Consider the following 11483-nt stretch of genomic DNA (forward strand, 5'->3'; position numbering starts at 1 on the left):
TTCATATTTGCCTGCTTCAAACAGAAGCAATACTTGTTGCTAAAGACTGCCTTTCTCTATTTAGCTCACTTTAGTCTACAAACTTAACACTGTTTTTGTTTTCTCCCAACAGTTAGAGTACATGCACGTTTATTGGTGCTGTACACACTTCATGGTATGTCCCAGAAGCAGGAGAAGTTAGCTGTATCCAGACTGCCACTGGCACCTGAGCTAGCTCAAAGGTCATGTAAGTTCTCATTTATCAGAACTGATAGTTTTTAATTATAGAAATATTACTGGTCAGAATTACCCACAATGACTGCTCATACTTTTTAAAAGCAGCTCACTGTTTTTTTTAAGGATCCAGAGTTTTAGAATTTTCAGTGGTAGATTTGTGTGCATTTATGTATTCTATCATCTTAGAGGTAATTCTAGCTTTCTTATATCAGTAAAATTGGCAACAATTGAAAGAGTAATGCAACATCTGAAAAAGGTGAAAACACACTTACACACCTTCCTACTGCCCCTGTGGAAACAAGGTAAAACTTGGCCATAAGATTGCCTTTTTACATAGAAACACTCTGGATGGTTAATAAAATATTGGCAGTTGGTAGGTTTAATTCCCTTTTGATAGAAGTACCTGTCTTTTTGTTACCTTTTTTATTTTTTTTTAATTCAAAAGCCAAGGGGTCCTTTCTCATCTTAGTTCCTGTCTTGTGCAGACCCTTTATCACAAACCCATGAGCATTATGTAGTTTGCAAGTGAGTCAGCAGGTCTGGCACCTCTGGGCTGGCAGCTGAAGGTTGGCTGCTGCCCTGGTGCAAAGGATCCCAAGTGGAGACCAAAGCCATTCTGCAGAATGATGCTGTGCAGCAGTGGATTGGATTCCCAGTGGGAAAGCAGTTACTTCTCCCACGTTTTCCAGCTGTCAGGGAATGAGCCAGTGACATGCTGAATGAGCCAGTGACATGCTGAGCATGTTTTTGTGGTTGTATTTTGGCAGGAGTTAGTAGAAAGTTTTCTATGGAACAAGAAAAATGCTCCAGTGCAATCCATATCCTTGTTTACACTTCAGCAGCTTTTTAATTTCCTGGGCCCTGGGATTGCTGAATGCTTTTTTGTCATCCTTACTGTGATCTGGAGGAAACCAAAGCTGATCTATAGCACATGTTTATTCCAATACTTTTCAGACCATAGGATTCAGGTATTTTGGAACTGGTATTTCTCATAGGTATCTCCCAACTCATGTCTTCTGCCTACTGCTCTCTAAAATAACTAAAATCCTAGGCTATGCCCAGTTTATTGTTTGAAAGCACCAGATGTATTCACCAAAGGTGCTTAGTTAAAGTTCACAACATTGTTTGAAGCAGGGGTAATTCCAATGGAAAGACTCAAAATTGAGTGACCTTCCCCCTGTTCCCAGGGGGGACTTCTTTATGTGTCCTTGAAGGCATAAAAGGTTCTTTGCTGCTCTTGACATGGTGAGGGTTTCATTAGTGTCCATCTGAGCATTACTCTTGCCCAGAACCACAATTTTCATGTCTTTCACAGGTAATCTTTGTTGAGAGGTTCAGTCACTCTGAGGATGCTGGTGTAATGTTAACAAGGCCTGTGCATATCCTTGAATTTTTAGCATCCTGACAGCTGCTAACAGTAAAGCAGCCTTTCCTGTGATGTTAAAGGAACTAAAAGGCTATAGGGGCATATCTAGCCCTTAAATTAATTGTGTGGTCTTTATAGGGTCAGAGATGCTTTCAGTCTATGTCCTAATCTGCTCAAACATGTTCAAGTTTCACAGAAATGGTTGTGTTCGTCTCTCAGAGTACAAAATCACCCACACCCTATTGAACCCACTAGAACTAAATGTGCCAATGCTATGGGACACTAAAGCATGTACTGAGAGGCTGTTCTTCAACATGAGCAGAGCACTGAGGATGTGAAGGTTCTAGGGAAGGAAAGGCCTTAAGAAGAGAGGTGAGAGTGGAGGTAGATGCGTAACACATATCAAAGGACCACAGTTCCTCTGGTAAGTAACCATTCACTCTGTTACAACTTGGGTCTCACTATGGGTTTGAAAATAGATTTTCCACATTGCCTTTCCCTTGCCTGTAACTTCAGGCTGTGGTTTTCCATCCTTAATCCTCACACCTGTGATCTACGTCTGTAAGTTGGATGGACTGACTTCCAGAGCCCAGTCTATTTCCAAAGGAGCATGAGGGTATTCCCTAACCTACTCTCAGGGTCTCTTCCAGCAGCTGCAATAGGCTGCTTTTTTATAATCTAGAAAAAAATTATGTGAGTACACCTCACACTGAGGAAAATAAAAAGCCTGGCTGTATTTTAAGTCATGTAAGGGAATGACTTAATGATAATGGAAGTTAGAAGGGTGAAAACTGATGTTTTTATACATTATAAAACATTTTCTGTCAGCATGGAAACAACTGGAAATCTTTCAATAAACCAATTTGAGTTTAAGGACAGAGAAAAACCAGGAAAAATATTCCAGTGCTTTGTGTTCTTGGTTTTTTGAAATTCTATCCACACCACATATTTGAATTAATTTAACATAATTGATGAGGAAAAATTGGCTAAACCACTTCAACAACACAAGAAACCTATTTGGATAAATCTTAGGTTCATTGAAGCAGCTCCTTGAAATCAGTGGCAGATTTTGAAGAATGTGAAGTTGATTATCCACATAATTGACAGAGGATGTTTAGATCTTGTTCTGAACAAGCCTACAGTACTTGAAGTTCCATAGATGCAGATGGTTTAGTGTCTGAGCCTTAATGATTTCTGAGATAAATGAAGATGTTTTCTGAACACTGAGGTCAGACCAGGTAAATTTTTAATTGATGTTAGAAATGGAACCATCTGTTAGAAATAACAGTGTTTATTATGACTTTCCTATATGCCAATTGTGATTTAATATTGAATAAATGTAGTAATACACTTACATACATACATATATATATATACATATATACACACACACTTCAAGTATACACATTTTTCTGAATCTTCAGTGTTACTTGTCTTGTGTTTTAGTGTAAATGGTTTTAACTAATGATTATGAACCAGCTTGGTCTGTCCCAACTCCAGCATTGTAGCCAGATTAATTATTTTCATTCAGTTGGGTTTTTGTAAACCCCGGAGTGCACCAAGGCAAAGCACTGTGAGTACTTCAGCAGTAAATATATATATTCTTTTTATGGAGGAAATCATTAAGAAATCACTTATGTACTGTAATGCACTCAAATTAGTATGAGCTATTTTCACATAATTCGATAATGTGATCGATTCCACTTTAGGACTCAATCTAATAGTGGTTGAACTCTTCCATCTCTGAGAAATTAAGTGGTTTAACAACATGTCTAAGAGAAGAAACAGATCAAAATATACTGTCCATATGACTTTCAGTGATGTTTTGCCAATTATAAATATTAAATATAATAATTATTTATAAATTATCATAAACATGCATTATTAGAAATATAAGCCTGTTATATTTGCAGTAATTGTATAGAAAGTCTGTGGCATTTAGAGAACTGCATCCTTGTTTGAACATCTGAGGAATGTCCTTTATTCAGGGATTTCTCCAGCAGAGGCTACTGAAAGAGCAGGGCTGGCAGAAGAGCACTGATTCCTTTCCCAAGCACATAAGGCACGCATTGGAAGGAAGCAGGAATTGCAGGGGGTTGGCAGGAGCAGCCTTTTCCTAACAGGCTTTGTGACTCTTGTTGTGCCCTTCCAGCACAAAAGAACATCTGACTCCAGCAGAGGGCACAGAAGTAGATGGATGACAGTGATTAACTGCTTTCCCTGCTGAGTAAAATGGATCGTGTTCTCTGCCTTTGCTTGTCCATGTTTTCTGTGTTTTGACTCAGAAAGAAGGCCAGTCCCTTGTTTGTGTTGTCTGTGCAGCACAGCCCGGTGGCTCCAGTGACACACCTGCCCGGGCTGTGGGGCCTTAGAGCAGCACCCAGAGGGACGCAAGGTGTGGGCACCGTGCTGGGGCAGCCTGGCCACCATCTGTAGTGGCTTCCTGTCTCCATGGCAGCCAGAGCCAGCCTGGAGCAACCCTCTCTGTTCCTGTCACTGCATCCCAGATCCAGGGCAGGGAGCAGAGGCTGGGCCTGCCTTTGGCAGGAAATGGCCCAGGTCTCTCCAAGTGTTTCCTGGCTGGCTGTCCGAGGGCTGAGTGAGATTCCAGCATGTCCTTAAAGGGCAGAGACATCTCTGCTCTCTTGTGCCACCCCAAGCTTTTTAAGGACTGCTGTTTGCCTCTTCTGAAACAAGTCCTGTTAAGCCCCTGTGGGCTCTAAGATGGTATGGAAGGATTGGGAAGTTCAGACTTTCTGTCATTGATATCATCAGAGCCCAACACTGCCCAGAGATGAACATGCTTTGGTACCACTGCTGAGTCATTCTCTGGGATTCAACAGCTGACACTTCCTCACTTTGAGATTGGCCACGAGCCTAGGCTAAAAGGGGACAGAATTAACTTATTTTTAGTTAGTGAAGCCCAGCTTTAGCTGAGCTTATTAGCCCATTGTCAGCTGTGTTTAAAACAATTGCTTTAAATTTTTACTAAACACATTTTGTGTGTATGTATGCTGTTAATCTGTTAATTCTGCCGTAAAGATTATGCTGAATCCTTGGATTAGGAACTGATTAAGAACCACTAAAGTGCCAGATCTCTGTGTAAGGTATAATGAATTATTCATTCTGTTATCCTAGTGCAATCACAATAATGTCTTGGTGCTAATTAGCAGGTGGATGGGCTGACACAAAGTAAGGAATACCCAGGAGATATTTTATTCAACCTATATTCTGATTCCTCGTGATAAATATATTTTTCTGAGCTTACAATTTATTTCTTACTCAACAGAAACAAGTCTTATTTTTCTCTCTGTTATTTCAACTTTTGGTTTTTTAAATCTTTTACATTTTTAGGGCTAACTAGCCTGAGAGCTAAAGCTTTTAAGAGCTTCTGGGACAGCTGCTGCCAAGTTTTACTGTTATTCCTCACTATAACACTTTGTCCATATTGGTGAGCTGCATGTTACCATTTCTTCTATTATGTGTGATCTTAATTGTCTTGTACCAATCAGAGCAGAATTGCTCTTATTCTTAATTAACCTAGAACTTGTATGTGCATTTGTAAAGCACGGCGCTTACTGTGGGAATTAATTAGATATTTGTGCATATTAATCTTTATTACTTAAGGCAACGCAGTTTATAGCAAATTTATTTTTGCTTGGCCATTAGTTATTACTCTATATTTTCCTCTTCCTCCCTTTTAAGTAAATTCTCAGCATTTTGTTTTACTTAATGTTGTCATATATCATTGTTCATCAAAGAGATTTATCAGAAGTCAAACAAAAGGACATTATTTTGTATTTTGCCACAGTTGCTTAATGCAGATGTTTCAGTCTCACAGCTCAGCCTGAAAAAACCCCATCCTACAACCAAACCAGTCCTCACCACCTATTTCCCACTTCTTTTCTTCTCTAGCAGTTCTTTTCCTTAATTATGTGCTGACCCTGCTGAGCTTCCTTTCCACTCCCCTGCAGAAATAATTCTGATAACTTCACGAAGATGTAACTGGTTTGTGAGACCTGTTGATTGTGTGGGAATGCCCAGCTTAGCCTGATTTTTGTGTGAGATGTGCAGCTGGCTGCTCCATGAATATCTTTTGATTCAGGGAGGAAGTGTATGAGGACAGAAGAATAACTTGGGGGAGCCACTTCTGGCCTTCTTTGTGTCTGTCTCTGGTGTTTGTGTTTCTGCTCATCAACAGCATGAGATATTTATTCTCCCTTTCCTCTCCTCCTCCTCCCCTTTTCCTGTTTCTCTCCCTTGGCCACCACATCCTTCCTAGTGCTGCTTATCTCTGAGAATTTTTCTTCCCTCTCTCAGTTCTCACTCTGCTGTGATTAAGCACCTGGAACATTTCCAACCTAATGACTGCAAGGTTTTGCAATGAAACCCCTTGGAGATTTACTGAGTGGGCTGCTCTGAAGGAGTCAGACTTTATGAGCCCTAATGCCTGCCTTTGTAGAGATTTGGAAAGTGCCTGGCATATTAAATGCATTGTTGCTATCTGAGTAACAGCAACAATCTCCATGAGGTCTTGAGGTACAAAAATGTTTCCTTGTGACAAACTGTGCGAAGTCCTTTGTACAGGAATGTGCTCTTTTCCTTTGTGCTGAGCTGTACAGACAGCTGAGCTGGTGGGCACTGCTGCCAGGGACTCCTGGGAGTCTGTGGGTCAGTCTGAGACAAAGATCTCATCTGCAGCCACACTCAAATTAGGTTTCTAAGCTTCACATTCTCTGAAGTTTGGGTCTGAATAGACCAGCTGAGGTTCATCTTCACTTCAACTGTAAAAAACAAGTCACTTTTAGCAGAAGATGTCACAGCTGCAACCCTGCATTGCTGAGCTGCAAAGTTAAATCACAATCTCTACATTAACCCCATCTGAAAAGAGTGGTGGAGAACAATAATTGTGCTGAGTAAACGATACTAAGGTTTTGCTTTATAGAAACTATGTGAGGATGCCTTGCTGGATGCTGGATAGAAAAGTACTGTCTGATAGACCTGGAAGCTTTCTGAGGAACAGTGCCCTAAGCTTTTAGCCTGCAGGCTGTCCTCAGAAGGCAGAGATTTTTGTTACTTTATCTTGCACTCAAGGCTGTATACATGGATAAAACACTGTGTATCAATAATGCTGGCCTTTTATTGCCAAGAAGCTTTTTCCCAGGGGTTTTATAGCCATTTAACATAAAGCTGGCAGTAACATTGTCTGCTGGCTGAGACTGGCCAGAGCTAAAACAGGATTGAATGCAGAGAGGGTATTTGTACTCAGTAAATTCAGATATTTAGGGGTATAACAGAACTGGAAGATCTAGAATATTAAAAAGAAATGACACTTCCATCTTGGTGAGGGTCTGAAGGACCCCTTTTACCCTTTCAGTAAAAGGAAAACACGTTTTCCTCTGTCAGCTGGCCAAGTTCTTATTATTGTGGCTTCAACTACAAAGCAGAAGGAAGAGGGCAAAGGAATCTTCTCCTCGAGTCCAGTACAGGTGTGGCAGCAACACCTGGTTATGGGCAGTGCTGTGACAGAGCCCTGGGTAGTCAGTCAGAGAATGGAAATATATTAGAAAATGTACCCATATGTTCTGTGTAGTGTGATTTCCCTCAGTGTCTCTCTGGAGATTTCTGACAGTTTCTTCTGGATTGTCAGAAGTCCCTTCCATTACTCAGTGTTTGAACCATGCTTAAACCCCCTGTGACCATGCATGCTTTGCTTCAGAATCTCTGACCTAAATAACATATTAGAGATTAGAGAATTAAGACTTTTTAAAAATAAAGTGTGGTTCAAATTACTTAAAATGTCTCCTTTTTTTCTTCTGTCCTTCAATCTGTCCATCCATTCCTTTTCCTTGCATCTATGCTTGATACAAAGTTCATATTTTTACCTCAATTATCTTTTATCCTGCTTTTCCCTGAGCCCTCTTTTGTCCTTTCTGACCTATCTTCCCACTTAAAGTACTTTCTTCCTGGCCTCATGGAGCATTGCCATGGTGACCACATGACATCATTGCACTGGGAATGGTTGCCTAGGAAACCATATGATGTCATTGCACTGGAGGCAGTTGCCATGGTTACTGAGTTGGCTGAGGTAACTGGGAAAAAGGGTTTGTCATCTGACGGGTGCCAGGAAATGTTCCCATAAACTGGAATAAAGGAGAGACTTTTATTTATATTTTTATATTCCAGGGAGGGCTGCCTGTGACTCAAAGACCCCATTGCTTTATGTCCTCCTGTACCTTCTCTGGCTTGGCTGTTTCCATGGGTTTCTGGGATCTTGCCCACCTGTTTCTACTGTTGAATGTTACTGTGAGCATCAAACCACAGGAAAATGGAGAAAAGCTGTGTTCTCCTGTGGTTCTGCATAAGATGGGATTGCAGTTTCTATTGCTCTTTGTTTTTTCCTCTTTGGTTCCCTTGGATTCTGAGATAAATAGCCCAGCCCAGTATTTATCCCAGCAGACATCAGAGGTGCTGTAACAGTGAATGTCACAGCCTCAGCCTGCTGCATCTGCACCAGGCTCCATGTGTGCCTGTAATTTGTTTTCCACTTCTTTCCTACCTTTCCCAATTTCTGTTTCATCACTGCTGACATGTACCTGTCTTGTTTTAATAATTCCAGCAGTTCCCAGAAGTGTCCTATGTGAAAGGTGAAGCAGAGGTTAAATAAAAAGTAGGAGGCAGCTATTAGAGATGGGAAAGGTACTGAAGAACAAGTTTAGTGAGTGTGTGTGATTCATGTAAGGATGTGGGGATGTAAACAGTGGTTAGCACTGTTTGTGATGTGCAGATCTGTATCTCTGTCAGCAATTGTGTATGTACATCAACATACATGAAACTGCTCTGTGATAAATAAATAACTTTTAATGAAAATAGATTTCCAAGCTTTCTGCAATTTGAGAGAATTACGTGTCTAGGGCATGTTAGTCAAGTCATGCATGTGTGAATGTGACTGCCTCCACATGTCAAGTAAAATCTCTGCTCTCAGTAGCCCTGCAGATGCTCTGGAGTTCACTAGAAACTAGTTACAAACTTCCCACTGAAGTTCATGGAATGAGCCATTCTTTAGCCCCACTTTGTGCAGTCATCTTCAGGCTGAAAATCAAAATCCTTACAATTACTGTGGAGCTGCAAACAGGAATGCAGCCAAAGAAGATAAGGAGAGTGCTGATGTCAGGCCAGGTAACTGAGGAGTTTAGGGGCACCTGAACTATTGACTGAAATCCAGGGCTCCTGAAATGTTGGGAGGAGGCTGGAATGGGGGTAGCAGCTCAGCTCTGGCAGAACTAGGAGGAAAATCCAGAAGAGGAAACGTGACTTCATTGGGCAGGGAACAGAATTTCCACTTAGGTATGGGGAGAAGAAAGGGAATAGAGGTTGGGGGTTTTCCATGTTTGTTTATTTTGGATTGCCCTCCTTATGCTTTACAAGTACTGCTTGATTGACTGTTTATTTGTTCAGCGTACTGAACAAAGCAATCTCAGTCTTTGTGCCTGGGTAACTGTAAAATAAAGTTGTGCTTCATACCTGAAGTCATTTAATGTCATTTTGATCAGAAGGCAAGGAACAAAACAGCTCACAGAGGGGGAAAGCAGCAGCCAGTCAGTGCTCAGGGCTTCCCAACGATCAGGTGAGACATGAATGTCACTTGCTTGTGCTTGTGCTTCAGATCTGTGTGTAAATCCTTAAATTCTAGTTTGAAAACAGTGTTTAGTTAATTGCCATGCAATGGTGGGGTTTGAAGATAAGGCTGTTCTGTTCATGGTGAGCCAAGGGACTTGCATCACTGTAAAATATGTCAGTAATCATGGCCTTCCCTGGCCTTTAATGGGCTGGAGCAGCCTTGCAGGTACTGGCCTGGGTGTTGCTGTATCTGTAATTGAAGGGATATTTGATCCTACTATTAATGGCCACTTGTGTTACTTTTTCTGTTAACTGAGCTTCAGAATGGCCCCTGAACTTGGGTTGGTTTTATTTCAACATTCTACCTGGCAATTTGAGGTTATTGTATTCAAGTACGTTTTAAACATTTATGTTTGGATGACATTTACTGGTAAAATATGAAAAAGCAAGCAAGAAACTAGACTGTGTTTGTTTAACTGTCAGGGAGCTGTGGGAAAAGGTTGGTAGAGCTTATGGGGTTTTGGTAAATTTTACCTGAAATCCACATTTTTATGATTCATACTCCAGCTTTTCCTGTCTCTGGACTACCACCAATGTCAGGTTTCTGTAAATATTTAAATAAAAATTGTATGCTGTGCTATAGCAATACTGGAGATCTCAAGAGGTACAGAACTGTAGATTTCTTTTCCACTAGTGGGAAGCTCTTGGGGTTTGTACCTGGTGAAGTTCTGTGAGCAGCAGTGGAGGTGCTTTGTGGTGCTGCAGGACAGACAGTCCTGTGAGAGCTCAGCTTTTGCTGACTAATGCTTCCATCTGCTGGAGGAGTTTGTTTGCACAGCATTCACTCTGTACTCAGAGAAATAAAATCTTAAAATTAAACCCCCAAGGATTTAATCATCATTAGTGACTATAAGAAAACAAGTTCCTCTGGGATTTTAAGCAGCTAACACAAATCACTTGGGTGCTCTATAGCTTTACATCTAAAAGATGTAATTCTGCCAAACTGGAACCAGTACTCTCATGTTTTATTCTAAAATACCATCTCTTTCACAGTAGTAATATAAGCTAAAGTACAGATTCTACAAACATCTTCCTAGAGGGCGATTTTGTGACTTGTGACTCTAACTGCTGCTTTCACAGGGACTGCAGAGGCTGCAGGACTGTCCCTTTGCACTTCATGGCTGAGCAGGATGGGGCAGATACCCATGGGGACAGGATGGATTTCGGAGCTGGGACTAGAAAGTTCACTCAGTATTATTTATACTGCCACTGCACATCAGGGCCTGGGCTCCCACAGCATGTTTTTAATTGTGGAATTAACTTGTTTTGCAATAAACTTGAGAACTTTGAATAAAATGTGTGTCTGGAGACACTGTAGCCCAGCTAACAGAGTACTTCCCTGCCCACCTTTCTCTCTTTTTCCTGCAAGTCCATTGATCTATTGAAAGAACAGCATGAGATGGTTACTCTTTCTTTGCATTATCTTTTTATTCTTATTAGGTTGTGTAGGAAAAGTGTACAAAGAAAAAAACCCCACCCCAAACCATAAAATTTGTGGAGAACAAATTTTTTGTGTTACTTATTGTTTATGACAGTGTTGTTAGGAGTAATGATATCAGAACACCTTTGGACTTGATACAGAGGCATTACAAATAAATGCAACATTCTTATGTTCCATAAAAATGGTAACTTTATCTATAAAATTAGATGTAAAGTAAATTATAAATTATATATAAAATATATAAGCTTATCTATAAGATTAGATGCACTAGTTCAGGATAATTTTAGAGGAAGTAATAAAAGAGATGTAGGTTCTTATATATAATACAATCCTGTATGAAGATTACATACTGAGATATGTCTATTTATATTTATTTAAATATATTAGTTCACTAAACAATAAAAAGGACAATAAACAAGAAAGCCAGAGCACCTTGCCCCTGCCTCCCTGCAATCTCTGCAATTCTGTGTCCTTTGGGATTATCCAAAGGATAATCACTTGATATTTCACTGGATAAAAATTATCCACTGTACACGTGAAAGTTTGAGATGGCCTTCAAGAGCCAACCCCGTGGAACCCATCAGCTCCATCTCCTGATCTCTGGGCTCCACAGGGCAGCTGTCACTGGGGTGTTGGACTTGGCTGTGCAAGGATCACCAAGTGCCCTCAGCTTTAGGGCCAGGACTTGGAATCAAGGCCAACCACCAAAAAAAGAGATGGATTTTAGAGACTTAATGTTTTTAAAATGATGAGAGTGGTAGGAAATACAGACTTTAGATT

Source organism: Onychostruthus taczanowskii, unplaced genomic scaffold (genome assembly GCF_017590055.1).
Source record: "Onychostruthus taczanowskii isolate IOZ18803 unplaced genomic scaffold, ASM1759005v1 scaffold64, whole genome shotgun sequence".
Classification (NCBI taxonomy): Eukaryota; Metazoa; Chordata; class Aves; order Passeriformes; family Passeridae; genus Onychostruthus; species Onychostruthus taczanowskii.